The sequence below is a fragment of the Melospiza melodia genome, chromosome 1 (genome assembly GCF_035770615.1).
Source record: "Melospiza melodia melodia isolate bMelMel2 chromosome 1, bMelMel2.pri, whole genome shotgun sequence".
Taxonomy (NCBI): domain Eukaryota; kingdom Metazoa; phylum Chordata; class Aves; order Passeriformes; family Passerellidae; genus Melospiza; species Melospiza melodia.
The window spans coordinates 85,358,505-85,373,105 of NC_086194.1; the positions used below are offsets into that span (position 1 = coordinate 85,358,505).

Sequence of the window (14,601 nt, forward strand, 5' to 3'; positions counted from 1 at the left end):
CAGTACAGAGCATTGCACATTTTGGATTTTGTTCTATATTGCGGAAGAGGAACTGAATAAAATACCACAACACATCACATTATTTTTTTCCCCAGAAACTGCTCACCAAACCACAAAGAAGCAGACTGAAAAGGACTGCCTGAGTTTGGAAAGCCAGGGAGGTACAGACACCCTCAGCCCTCACCTTTAGATGCTGAGCCAGGGCTGCTGCTGAAGAAAATAACTGCAGTAGACAGAACAAACAATTGCACTGAGGAGGACACTGTCACTGAGTCTTGGTAACTTACAGCCGCATCAGTGAATCAATCTGCCTGTGGCTTGCAAATATGAAGAGCTCCTCTGCTCCCTGCAAATATCTTTTTTGAGGGCAGAAGTAAATGATTTATAATGGGCACAGCTGACTCTTGCTACTACCTGTCTCACCTGGGAAAAGGTATCTCATCTGTGTGTAACAACACACTAATTAGAAGAAACAGGTGAGAAGAAGCAGGAAGAGGCAAGTTAGTAATGAGCCAGTCACTAAATTCAAGCACATTCACATTATCATAAGTCTATCAAATTTAACTTGCTATTATTATATTATTAAATTTATCCAACTTCTTTATTGGCTCCATGACAAGATTCCCTTTTCCTAGGGATCAGGAGGTTGGAAACACATTGTATACACACAAGAATACATAAAAGCAGGAACACACAGGGATAAAGCTGTGACCAGCAGGGATTTGGGGCAGTAGAAAAACATGGTGGGACCCTAAGAATTTTAACAATGCAGAGAGACTGGCAGAGAGGTGAGACCTTCAGACAGTAAGGTGACAACAGGTTCCAAGAACATCTGTTTGACAAGCATTGAGCATATGAGGGAAAGACAGAACAAATACCAAAATTATCATGCAGAAAACAACTGATGGGCTGAGATATACAGAGCACAGGTGAGTTGCAAGGAGATGACTCTTTCTATTCCAGAGTTGTATGTCTGGTCAGTCTCTTGACTTTGGAATCCTCTATGCCCTACCTTGAATGAGCATAAAACATTTATTACAGCCAGCTCTTCCAAAAAACCAGTAAAGCAATTATGCCATTTTCAGTCTCCCTGCCATCACCTCCTGGTCCATGCCCACTTCGATTTGGGCCACTGGCTTTGCCCACCTCCTTTCCTCACCAATCTCACACCATGCTCACCTCTGCTTCTAGCCTGGCTTTTTACTTTCTTACCTTCAGCTACAGGTGACACATTCTTCCTTTCCACTTTCCCAGCCAAGGAAATCCAGCTGCAGCACAGGACCACTCTTCTCTCAAATCACAGGCCAAGCACTGCAGAACAGATTAAAAGATAGCCCCAATTTTTACAGCTTTGTGGCAGTTCTCCTAGCACTCTCAGGAATAAAAAAAGCTTTCCTGCTTTCTCCTCTCTTGACAGGCTTATACTAAATCACTAAGGGGAGGAGCAAGAGATCATCTCGTTTCCTAAGCAGCTGGGATCCCACCTGAGAAGCTGAGAGAGACAGCCCATTAGATAGAGCTTACTCTTTCAGCCCACCTCCAGGCCTGGTCCAGTTGGCATGTTTTGCAAAAAAATTGTATGAGCAATAGAGAAGAAAACCTGAAAACCACCCTGTGTTGCCTGGAAAGAACAATGGAGAATCAGGAATATGAGAAAAAAAAAAAAAAAAACCTTAGAAAATAGAGAAGCTTTATTCAGCTGGTTGAAAATTTTCCACCAATCTGAAAATAGGAGAAATAAGAGACCTGAGGATACATTCTCTCTACACAGTTAACCCAAGCTGTTCCTTGAATTTTGTTTCTTAGGTACATTTAGCTAAGGTTTTCTGGCCAGGTATGGAATAAAAGCTGTTGTATGCATATACACACATCCATACAGACTGTTCCACTCAAGTGCTAATAGTCTCCCAGTGCCTTGTCATGTTTTCAGAAGAGCAAATGATCATCTCTTTGCAGCCAATGCCATTTCTTCCATTATTTCCTGGGCAAGAATTTTAACTCCCTGCAGCACAAAGCCTCATAAACCCCTGATGATACAGAGAGAAAAGCATAGCATCAGTAAAAGTGCCTTTTTGTAGCAGGACCACTCATGTGGTTCTGTCTGGCTCATCTGTGTGTCACATGTGATTGTTAATCTCTCAAATCAACTCAGCAGCAAAGATACCTTGGAAAAAGCAACAAGAAATGCAGTACTAATAGCAGGCTACCTCAGATAAACTTCCTAGAATCAAAAACTTAAGATGAAGCTGGGGCATGGTGTAGTTTTACTGGTGGGCTGAGAAGTGATGCTGTCTAGCTTGTCAGCTTTACTTGGGGAGGGCACAAATCTGTTTCAGAAGTGAAACACTCAATTCTTCATCCTGTGCACATCCAAGGACTTAACCCAGAGCAGGTAACTTCCAACTGCATCTATTGGGGCAGGGTGCATGTTAAAGGTAGGTAGCCTGGTAAACGCTTTGTGAAGGGGTTGTTGTGTTGTCTGACCCCATTAGACCAGGGGAAGAACCATTCTGAGTCTTTCTAGGATGCCTTTTGGAAGAGGCTGAGCACTGTGTGGAAGGCAACTTCAGGGGAAAACCCCACATGGATTTCTCCTTTTACAAACTTCACAACAACTTTAATAATTGCCTTTATTAGGAGGATCTGCTGAAATCCACAATTTCATGCTTTTTAACACAATAAGCTTCTGAGCCTCTTCCTGCAATACAAGATACAAACTCTTGGCTGGGCACACAGTTTAAATATTTTCTGGATTTAGAAATAATTTAAAAATAAAGACCAAATGTCTCTGTTGAGTAAACTAATTTCTGTGTTATTAATAAGAGAAGCAGTTAAAGCCTGCCTTATTGAATTGTGTATTTAACTGAACACTGATCTAACTCCCACTAAACCGTCCATGTCTTTCCATTACTTTCAGTAGATGTTGGACTTGTCTCTTGATGCTTAAGAGAATAGCTAAGCAGGGAGAACTCAGTTACATTTCTGAGCAAAGAAACAGCTTGCTGTTTTGACTTAGTTCTAGTGAACAGTACATTGTGAATATTCCTGTGTATAAAATTACACTGAGATGTAGCTGACAACTGCAGGGCTCCTCACCATGGCTAACTGCACAAAAAAAACTAGGACAGCAAATAGGTGCCAGGTGTCTGCTTTTAAAATGCTTTCAAGTATTAGATCTCCTCCTGTTTGACTGCTGGGTCTCTTACCAAAACCCCCGGGGCACAGTTCAACAGCTCTCATGACTAAGCTCCACAGACTTGTGTCACAGTCACATTTGCACTGCTCCCTGTCCCTTGACAGGTTGAAAAGGCACCAGCAAAGCAACAGAAGCCCACAACTCCATGGCAACTGTGGAGGAGAGCACTGGTCTCCCTGTCAGTGGCAATCTCTCTCTGCTAGCCATGCATGGAGGGAGACACACAAGCCTAGGCAAGGGTGACTTGAGGAGAAGCATCTCTGGAGGTCAGCCCAGCCAGGGCTTGCTCTCCTCAGACATAACCACCACAGACCTGTTTCCATTGGAGTAATTTGCCTGAATTTATTCCCTTGATCTTTACCAGAGGGCAGCCAGCTTTCTGAGACTGAACTCGAACTGGCAGAGCAACCAGGTGAACAGAGTCGGAGCTGCAGATGTTTGAGTGCATCAGCATCACTGGTGCGGGCCAGAGGATTCCTACCCCGGCTGTTTGGGGACAAGGCCGCAGTCCCTGAGCCTCCTGCTTGCGTGATGAAGAAATGGTCGGTGCACGATGCTGTAACGCGTAGTCAGGCTCCTCTGAGCACACAGGCTTGAGCGCAGCTCGCTGCTCCTGCCCTGGGATTTTCCCTGGAGTTCCAGCACAAAGCGCCCCCGGCAGGGGTCACCCTGTCCCGCGGAACTCCGTCCCGGCGCCGCTCCCGCCCCGGCACTGCCACCGGGGGGGGTCAGGTGTTCATTCCTGCGGCTTTTTTGTTTTTCCCCCCCTGAGCTTCTGAACAGGAAGGGAGAATATTCCGTGCCTGCTGTATTTATGCCGCCGTCCCTTTTAAGTCAGTTTCCTAAGATACCCAGCTACAAGAAAGATGTGAATAACTTCGTTCACGCTGTCACCAGGAAGAAAAGCGGGAGAAAAAATAGAGTTCCAAGAATACAGAAAGACAAGTTCAAGGGAAGTAAAATTATGTATGTACTATCAGTTTGCTTTTTCTCTTACTCCAGAGGCAACTCTGCCACAGGGAGCAATTCCAGCCATACTCAGAGATTTCTCCTACAAGAGTCACCTCTGTTGAAGGGAAATGTTCTGTGTGATGCTGAAATTAAGAGTTCAAAGGAAGGGAAAGAAATGCTCAAAATAATCAGTGGATCAGGGACCAGGTTTGATTTTTTTGTGGGGTTGCATCTGCCTGAAGGAAAGGCAGTAGGCAGGATCCTGTGCTGGTGGGAGCTCGCAGTGCCAGGCTGCTTTGCCTGAGGCTGACACTGGTGTTTGTCCATGGAGCTCATTCCAGGGCAGGTGTGAGTGCTGCTGGAGGTCCCTGGGTCACAGCTCCTCCCTTCATGAGTCTGTGTTTCTTCTCCCCTCGTACTGATTTAGTCTCTTTCTTTTCCCTTCCTCATTTTGTTCCTCTATTCCTCTGATACTGTTCCTTATGACCCAGTTTGCCTTCTCTCCAGCATGCAGAGGAGTCACTCGGCTTTTTCCTGTCCTTGCTGCACTGCAGTTCTTTATACGCTGAACAAGAATGTTCCATTTAAAATACCAGCCATTGCTGCTGAACCACCAAACCCCTCCGATTTCAAAACAATGTCTGAACAGCTGGGACAAATGTTTTTCTCACAAAAAGTAAGACACAATTTACCACTATGCCCTACATCCTCGGGGAGACACAAAATACACACCTAGACCACATTTTCAAATAAGCCCCTAATAATCGATAGACAGGAGTAGCTGGCAGGAACTGAGATGTCTCCAGTTTTGAGGCATTTGAACTCAACATCCAAATGGTTTTATGTTGCATAAGTCTCTGTTTTATAAACAGCCTGTAGTGCTGAGACAGTGTGCTGCAGCAGCTCTTGGGAGCTCTCTCTTGTGAAGCCACACTGTTTCCTAAATTACTCTGTTCTCACTTTTAATATTATCCAGAATGATGAAACTAAATTTGTTCCTTAGAGCTTTGCATTAACTGCCTGTCTCTGTCAGTGCACTGAAGACCAAGCCAAAATACTGAATGGTGGGAGCACAATTGTGCTGCGCAGTGCAATGCTTTGGCATGAGTTCAAGAAGCTTAATGCCAGAAAGGGGCAGTAAATAATGTCATTACTCCCTATATATACTGAACTTTAAATTTAATAACAGACTGTAGTACCAAGAGTACAGAAGGATTGTAAATGAAAAAAAAAAAAAAAAGAACCAGGAGCCTTCAACCTCCCTTTGTTTTTCAATGTTACCTTTACATTTCAAAACAACTTGTCCTCTTTTCAACTTCTGTCAGAAGTGCTGGTTTCCTTTGAGGAGCCAGAAGTTCTTATTTCAGGCAGCATATCAAGAGAAACCATGTTTTCCCAGCACATAGTCAACAAGCACTGAAAAGAGACTTCAGTGACTGTAGAAGCAACTACTGAAAATATCCCAATTGGTGTAAGATTCCTACGTTTAAATGTGCAGGGAAGGTTTGGGAGCAGTGGGCATAGGGAAAGGGCAGGATTAATGAGGAGGGAAGGCTGGACCAGGGTGCTTTAGGATAGAAAAGTCCCTCCCAGAATGGCAGTAACAAAATTATTTCCCTCCTCCTTTTGAAAAACAAAGCAAAGCAAAAGAAAACACAAAGTTTTGATAAAACAAAGAGGTAACTTTACTCTACAAAGTAAAGCCAGTATCAATCACACACAGCAGGAACTCAATTTAGCACAGTGAATTCATTCTCTTTTCCTGTTGACTTGCAGATCAGGAAGGCACAGGATAAAGAGATCCTGTCAGGGATATTAAGGGAGCTCTCCTGCAAAGATACCATACATAAGCTCTGGTCACAGTCTCTCCTTACCATGGAGCAGCCAGCTCTGGAGACGTGTTTCCAGCTGATTGACACTATCTCACAGGGGGTGAGGACAGACACAAGCTAGAATGTCCTACCCAAGTGTGTGACCCCTGTGTGCCCTCGCTCACAGCTACTCCATTGCCTGGGATTTAATTCTCTGGAGTGATTTGTTCTGAAATAGGGACCTGACTGATGTATACATAGCAGAATAAACCTGCCCACTATCATCACTTTTCCACTCCCATTAAATTCAGTTTTCTCTTGTTCCTTCTGTGTTTTGTGTTTAACAGGCCATCTTTTATTTTTAATATTTGAACACCTCTGGCAAGTGCTAGATCTGTTCTTCCTCCCTGGCAGTTTTAGCATAAGAATTGTTTGGCTTTGGAGGAAAGTGGGGAAGAAAATGAATAAGGTAAACATAAACAAATTCAGAAAAATATTTGCAAAGACAGCACTGGGAAAATTCTCTCTCCTCCACATGAGAGCCTTTAGTGTGCTGTGGCAATATGTAGTGACTGGCCACTACAGTGTGCTGGTATGTCTGCTTCCATTATTTTCATTCTCTTTATATTCTGGAAGATATTAAAGCCAGCTAGTGATATGGAAGGTAATGGTTACTGGTGATGGCATCTCTGAGAGCTGCTTAGACATGAGTCACACTTCAAAGTCAAGAGTAAGATCCTGCTGCAGAAAGTCCTGCTGGCACTAAAAACTTCCTTCTGAAGTGGTACTCTCATTTAGTTGTGAGAGCCCTTACGTTTCCTGTAACACTCCCTGGATGCCTAGAGCTAAAAACATGAGCTATTAGAGTTGGAATTACTGAGCCAGAGCTCTCAGCCTGGGACTGCAAGGGATCATGATCCTCAGCAAAACACTGTGACTTCCTCTGCAGTGGGAAATTAAACATGCCTGGGGTCAAGTGGCATGGGATGCCAACATATATCCTATTAAATGGTCCTTGATCCAGAGTATCCTCTGAATTGTGCCTGGGAGCTGTTGGGACAGTGCTAGCTGGCCAATGTAGCAACTCCCAGAGATTGTTCTGACATTTGAACTCATGACAAGTTTGTTTATTCTCAGAAATCTTCCTTGACACTTTCAATTACTAGAGTAGGCACAACCTGTCTGAAACAATGTTTTCCTCACATTTCTGCCCAGTGTACTATTTCTTCCTCTATCCTCAATAAAATGTGCCTTTGACTGTACTACCAAAATACTTATAATTATCCCACGATTGAATACTTAACAAGCTACTTTAGTTAATAAACAGCCATGTGAAATACGAAACTCATTAACCTGTACCCAGTCTGCTTGTCACAAATACTGTGTTTTTATCACCAGCTCTAGCAATTGATAAGTCTCATGCTTTACCATATTCCTTTTCCCTTAAGAGTTCCTGAAAGATCACTGCTTTGCAATGGCAGTTCAAACACTCTTTGTGGGCACTTGGTGGCTGACAGGCAAAAAGGAAAAAAAAAAATAGAAAAAAAGAAAACTTTCTGATGGATAGCCCTCATAAGCTAGGAAGTCAGTGCTCTCCAGCAACTAAGCTGCTCCTAGGCATATCCATATCAGCCTTCAAAAAAAAAGATATTTCATGATCCTATAGGATACTGAAAACAAGCACTAGATGGAGCAGTGGGTAAACTTCTGGACTCTCTCCCTGCTTTTATTCAATCCATGAAGTTACCAGATAGCCCTCTTGGAACCTGAGCTGACAAGCTGATGCCAGGTCAGTAGTTTGTGAAGACACAAGTGTGCCTTGGGTAGGGCTGAACCATTAGTCCGTATTACAGGACTCTTTGGATCCAGGGCAGTTAACACTGATGTGTAACTGGTGGCCACATTCCGAGATGTACTCTTAGATGTTTGTACATTCTTCTTTGTCTAACAGTTCTGACTAATATCCATCCTTTTTGAAGATTTTCACTAAGGATCTGTAAATCCACAGTATCCCACTTATCATTTGACTGCTGAGGACGTCAGTCAGCAAAATCAAAACCAGACCTTTCTTTTTAATTATGGATTGTGCATTTTGCCTTGTCTGCCTTACAAAAATATCACAGCTTTTTCATAGCTGAGAGACAAAGACTCTGGTCTTCCTTGGTGTTTGAAGATTCCCAATATAGGGTGTCCCTAACATTAGAAAACTCAAAATGTATATGAAGGGGGAGAAATTTTCACAAGGCATCTGGTCTGGGTTTCAGGCATTTTCCCAGTTGGAGAAAAAGTTATCTTGTTGGAAAGGAAAAAGCATATTGTTAGGAAACAGCCTAATGATTCTCAGGGTAACTTGGAGGGAAAGGGGAATGCTGAAATTAATAGCTTTTAAGCATTTGGGAATGCCAGTGTGGACTTCAGCTTTCTTTAAAGTACAAGAAATAGAAAAGGGGAGGGGATATTTTCACCTCTTTCCTTGACAAAAACCATCTTTGTCATGTCAACCAACAGCTAGTGCTGAGCTTATCACTGCTTCCACTCTGCCCTGCTCTCCCTGTTCTGGCTTCTGAAACTCACACCCTTTGGAAATGATTGAATAATGAACTTTTCACTTCAGGCTCTCTCAAATAAGAGAAAAAAATCCTGTGGGTTACATATGGAGTTCTTAAATCTAGCTTCAAGATGCTACATTTGAAAATTAATTGTATAAATGAAAGAGGGTCACTTCTAAAATGCAAAAGAGGATTGTTTTGAAAATAACAATTGTTTTAAGGTCTTACCCTGTCTTGGTTTTTTGCCCTCTGGACTGTTTATCAAAACCTGCCCTAGTTTGCCAATTTCATAGCAAATGACTTGAGTTTTCCAGAAAGTGCAGATGTCCCTCACCAGATTACTAAGAAAATAACAGTAGAGTATTTAATGTTTGCGAGAGAGCTATTCGAAGAATTATTCATGTCAGCAGTTAGTCATAAACCTTTATACAAACATTTATATCACCAAAAAGCTGATGAGAACCCTAAATTCTTCACTTAATTTTTTCCCCTCACTCTTCCCTTTTCTAACGTACTTCCTAAATGAATCCAATGGTTTGTCCAGAATTCATCCATCTGACTTTATGGCTAGGATATGCTCCAAGGAGGTGGGAACAGCTTACAGCTTGGTTAGAAGGACTGAAAAATAAGTTTCTTTTACTCATGTAAACCTGGCATTTAGCTGAATTCAAGCATTGACAGGCTAATGGTTGTTGTTTAGCTGCAACACCAATTTATTTTACATTTTAAGACCTGATGTAGCATCATTCATGCTCCATCTCTCAATAGCCCCAGAAGCACCTTGAGAGAGAGGCATCAGGGACTTTCTCTGCAAGGGAGAGCCCAGCCCACACAACAATAATTATTGCTTTGCTCACCTTACTCCCTTTCAGTCACTGGTAACAAGAATGGATGCCCAGACAGCAAAGAGTGCTCCAACAGCTCATTGCCATCTCCTCCAGCACAGGCACCACAGGCAGTCACTGAGGAGGATGGACACTGGAGACAGGAAATTGCCTCTTTTGTCTGTGCCTGAAGCTGCTCCTGATTCAAGGTGTGATGGCAGGACGTGTCAACACCTGACAGCACCCTCATTTTCACAGTGTATGCAAGATGTCAGCAATAAAACCTGGGCCTGGGAAAGGTTTAAAATAAGCAAAGGAATGCTAAATTACACCTCAAAACCCTACTCCAGAGAAATGCAAAATGACAGCATTAACCTGAGCCAAAAGCACTTGATGTTGGAAGGAAAACCCAAGCAATAGTGGCTAAATTGACAGAAAAAAGACCTCAGTTTATGCAAATACGGATGACAATGTTGATGACAATATTGATCAAGAACAAAAACATCCCTGTCACCTAATGGGGAAAAGTAATCTGCACATGGCAATATCCACTGGCAGTATTGCTGTAAATAATCACTCTGAAGTGCAATTTATGATTATCACTGAGACCATTTTAAAGAAGAAAAGAGTATAGGGTGATAGCAGAGAAAAGTTTTGCTTGTTACTTTATTAATAATGATTTGTATAATGCCTTGTTAGTCATCATTTATATTTGTGTAGAGAACTTCATTACAAAAGTCACTCTGCAGATTCACCTAATTGATTCTATAGAGAGAACCACACTGATTTTGAAGACATGCACAATAAATATTACATCACTTTCACTTGCTCTTCTGTTGGCTGTACAGGAGAGAAATCCTCTTTCTACCACATACTGTCTCTGCAAAACTGTAGACCCAGATGTAAACAGAACTAAGCTAAAACAGTGAGTATACACAACATACTCTGCATTTGCCTAAAATATACAAATTATTGCAATATGCAATTTACTATTTCAAATGACAGTTGATCTGAATTATGATAAAGTACTTGAACCAAATTTTTACCATTTATAAACAATTCTTGAACTTGAAAGCCATGCACTTATTCAGCAGCATGCTATTCCACTTAATGGGATAATGAAGTGTAGGAGCTAAACCAGGCTACCTGCACTTTTTGGCATCCTATGTAGCATTGTCATCAAAGTGATGCTGTGGCAAGGGGAACAGCTCAAGCGTATCACGAAGCCCTGAAACAAGCTATGCCATTATGTGAAAGTTCCCATGAAGCCCCAGTGACTGTTAAATTATTGAATGTGAATTGCTTGAAAATACAGCATTTCCAGCAACTCCTTTGCAAAAGACTGAAGTGTTGCTCACTACTAGATGTCTCAAGCAATAATAAAATCAAAGCATGAAATCCCTATGCAACAGCAAATTAAAGAGAACGAAGAGAGCATATAGTATTACTGAAAAATAAAATTAAGGATAATCTTGTATTCAGTGTTTGGATTCAGTCTTCATCCAGAAAGAAAATCCTACAATAAGTACCTATGGATTCATCTTCTGGTAGCACGAAATGTCACTGCTTTCCCCACACTGTCACTGTGACCCTCTGTGCAGTGGAGTCAGAATTATTTGGCTCATTGCTGTGAACTCTCTGTTCTGTTATTGTCAGGACACAGCACTCCTTTTCTGCCAAAAAGCTGGGATGTGTGCAAAGCAGGAAGACTTGGGCCTTGCCCTTTCCCCCTTGCCTGTTGCCCCTTCCCCCTTCCTTTTCCCTCTCCTTCCCTTTCTGTGCTTTGCTTGGGACAGCAAAAGCAGCTGTTTTATTGGTGTGGTCCTGGAGATCTCGGATTAAAGGTCTTTCAATTTATACCCAGTGTACATATATATATAATATACATATATTTGTATACACAGCATTTCATATCAGCCAGTGTCACGTGATGGTGGGACTTGGTTTGCTTGCTGGGAGAGTATATCTTTTATTTAATAAGAGGAGCGTAGGTATTGCTGTTTTTCCTGGATGCCTCTTGGGAACTTTCTTTGACATCTAAAGCCTTTTTCTGGCAACCAGTTTGTTCTCTAACAACAGCAGGCTGGGAGTTGTGATAGATCCCATTTAGTCTTTTGAGAAACAACTAAATTCTGTGAGCTAACTTGTCTTCTTTTACCATCTAAGGAATATTGGCAGGCTGCAACCATTTTCCTCTGTTAGCTCTTGAAATGATTCTTCATGCTTTTGTCACATAATTAAAATTAGATTATTGCAACTCCCTGCTGGCTGGCCTTAAAGCTTTGTAAACACTCCAGCTGGCCCCTAGGTTCAGAGTGAAAGGGATGCTCTAAGCATATTCTTTCTTTGTCCTCTCTTCTCTCATCTGTGTTGAAATCACTGCACTTGCTAACTGCCAGCAGAATGTATTGGGTTATTGCTTTCTAAGGGCAGTGAACATAATGTTAAAGACATTATGTGCCAAAGTCTCTCTCAAGCTTTGCTTGAAAGAGCCTGGATGCAGGAGCTTTCAATCTATTTTCTCTTTGTTGGTGAGGTCTCTTTTTGCTGAAAAGAAGGGAAAGAAGGGGGAGGGAGTGGAGGACAGGCTCTCCTAACAGAATTCAAATAGAAAATGCATAGAGCTACACGATTTCAAAAGCAGGGGCTGACTTTCATTGACCAGTGTGTAAATACCATGGACATTATGCAGTTGCTTCTTCTCCTATGACAAAATGACTCCCTTCCACCCCAAAACATGAAAGCCATTTTGAAATAACAGCCCTCCCGCTAGAGCTAGGCTTTCTGAGTTCAGTAGGCAGCATTCCTGGCTGACTTCTTTTTATGTCACATTTGCTTATGGACCGTTACTCCCACATTCACATCCAGCCAGTTCCGTCTTATAAATCTTGCATGGAACATCACAACCGTGTGAGATTTGCCTGATGAGCTTGTAGGGATATCATATTAAAGTTCTCAAGGGTCTGCATGACTAATTGTTAATGAGAGAGAACAATGCAGGGATAATGGTGCTTTAAAAGTAAGTAATACTAATGGCATAGTTTGTGTTTGGATGTGATTGTGCATCTTGCTGTCACATGTAGAGATCATCTCTTAGTGTCCTCTGGTTTTATGAGCCCATAACCTCAGCTCTATAATCAGATAGTCAGTAAGCACTTACTCTGCTGAAGGAGAATTATCGTGGTGAAGAAGCACAGACAGGCAGTAAAGCTGGCAGTATTGAACTCTGCAAAACTATCAGAGCCTCATCACTAAAGCCAAGAGTACATTTGTTTGAGGTGAGTTTTTACACAGTCTTGGCCAGCCAGTGCTATGAAATGATGACTATGGCCGCAGAACCACTGGGGTAATACTGTAGAATACCAATATTCTCCTTATTTGTGCTTCACCTTATCTCTCATATTAATGATTGATGTTCCAGCATGGTCACCTCTGTGCCCAGTCATTTTTCTGTGCTATCTATTCCTTTAGACACCAATATTTAGTCATGCAGTGCTGTTACTAGCCAGGGGCTTGATTTTAAATCCCTTTGACAGATTTCCAGAATGACTCCCCCATCCAGCTGAAAGCATAAGCACTGCGGGTCTTTGGCAGCTCTGCAAATCAAGACTGCAGCTCCTAGAAGAAGTCTGAAAACAGTTGATTCTTACACTCAGCTTCCTGCCACAGTGCAGTTTGTGACTGCTGGCAGCCACAACATAACATAAGCTCCGTTTCTTTTCTCCCCTGTTTCGTTGGGGATTTTGCTGACATAAATACGTTACCATGGGTGAGCAAGTGCACGACGCCATGGCTAATGCAGAGAACATCCTCTCCTACAACAGGGATGGCATTTGCCATGCTCTGCTGCTTTCCCAGTGCAAACATCTCTGCTGGGGACCTCACCACTGCAGTGCTGGCATGCCACTGCCTTTGAACAGGGACGGTGCCAACCTCCCAGACAGCCGTAAGCATGCGAAGCCAAGACACCATGTATCAGGGCCTGTGCATGTGTCAAGGACAGGTTTCCCAGCCTGAAATGTCAAAGCAACTGTTTTTTCCCTCAGGAGGTGCATTTGTCTCTATGGTGAAGAAAATGTATTATCACAAGTGTTGCCTTTGAGCTCAGAGCTGGATAAAGACCAAACAGACACTGAATCCAGCAAAATTTCAGCATCCCCCTCTTCTTATCCTCTGACAACTTTTTTCTTCCAAGAACCAGTCTGCTTCCAAAAGGAGAGAACTAAATGCTGACCAACACACTCCTTGCTTCCAGACTTTACATGACAACTGCTTGGAAAGTGACACTTGAAGTTTGTTCTATTGAGGACTAGTCTCAAGTCTAGTGCCTTGTTAGCCAAATTGGGACTCCACTTCTTGTGAGCCCGTGTCTCCTAATACTGGCATAGATAAATGGCCTCTAACTGGGCTCTCCATTTTGCTCCTAACATTACAGACCCCACACAGAGAAACAACCCTTGGTTTCAGAGCTGGGGACTTGCAGAGGGCTGTGCAGTGATCCTGTTGCTGCTGAGTCTCAAAGGAATGAAGGGGGTGACTGATTCCAGTAGGCTGGCAAGCCAGCTAGGACTCCAGCTCCTGACCTCGCACCAGCTTCCTTCTGGGTGCCAGCTGCTGACTGTGGCTGACTTACTCACTGATGAGAGCCAAAGGAGCCAAGACCCACAGGGTATTTCACTCTTAAAAAATCTTGCAATGCTGCAGAAATGCAGGCTTGTGGAATAAAACAGTTAAGCAGAAGATGGATACTTTATCCCTTTCCCAAAATGGGCGAGCAGAAAAATCTCTAGTTGCCTTTCACAAGTAATTTCATGTTACTTCTCCTGTGTTGCTCTGATGTTTTTGTTTCAAAGAGAGTGAGGGTGATGTGGAGTTTTGTTTCTTTCTTTATTTTTAATTAGCACCTCTGGGCAGTGACCCAATCAAAGCCTCATCTCCCTAACAGAAGGCTGTCTGACCACAACTTGCATGTTCCAATTTTCATTCACAAGCAAAGACTATCTGTTATCCAAGTATTTTTACTCTGTCATAATCAAAATACAAATTGTAGCTTAACTTAAAATAGACATGTCAGAAACACTTGACATGACCTGCATACCTGTCAACAAGTGATAATCAAATTTCCTTGCCATACTAAAGTTGGGCAGAAGACATTTATTTAAAAAAAACCCCAACACAACCTATCTAGTTTCCATATTATATTGAATTTCTGAGAGTTTTTCTCAGAGTTTTTCTTTTATGCAAAGGAGTCTAAAAGGAGTACAAGCAGT

General features: G+C 42.4%; 1 protein-coding gene across 2 annotated transcripts in view; it reads right to left on the reverse strand.

Moving 5' to 3' along the window:
• Positions 1-1,299, reverse strand: part of ATXN1 (ataxin 1) — a 342,349-nt gene extending 341,050 nt beyond the window's left edge. The window contains exon 1 of one of the 2 annotated variants that reach the window (XM_063160277.1): positions 1,213-1,299. The gene's annotated coding sequence lies outside the window, so the exon portion shown is untranslated. The remainder of the gene's footprint in view (positions 1-1,212) is intronic. The other variant, XM_063160269.1, reaches the window with a different exon arrangement.
• Positions 1,300-14,601: the final 13,302 nt, after the last annotated feature.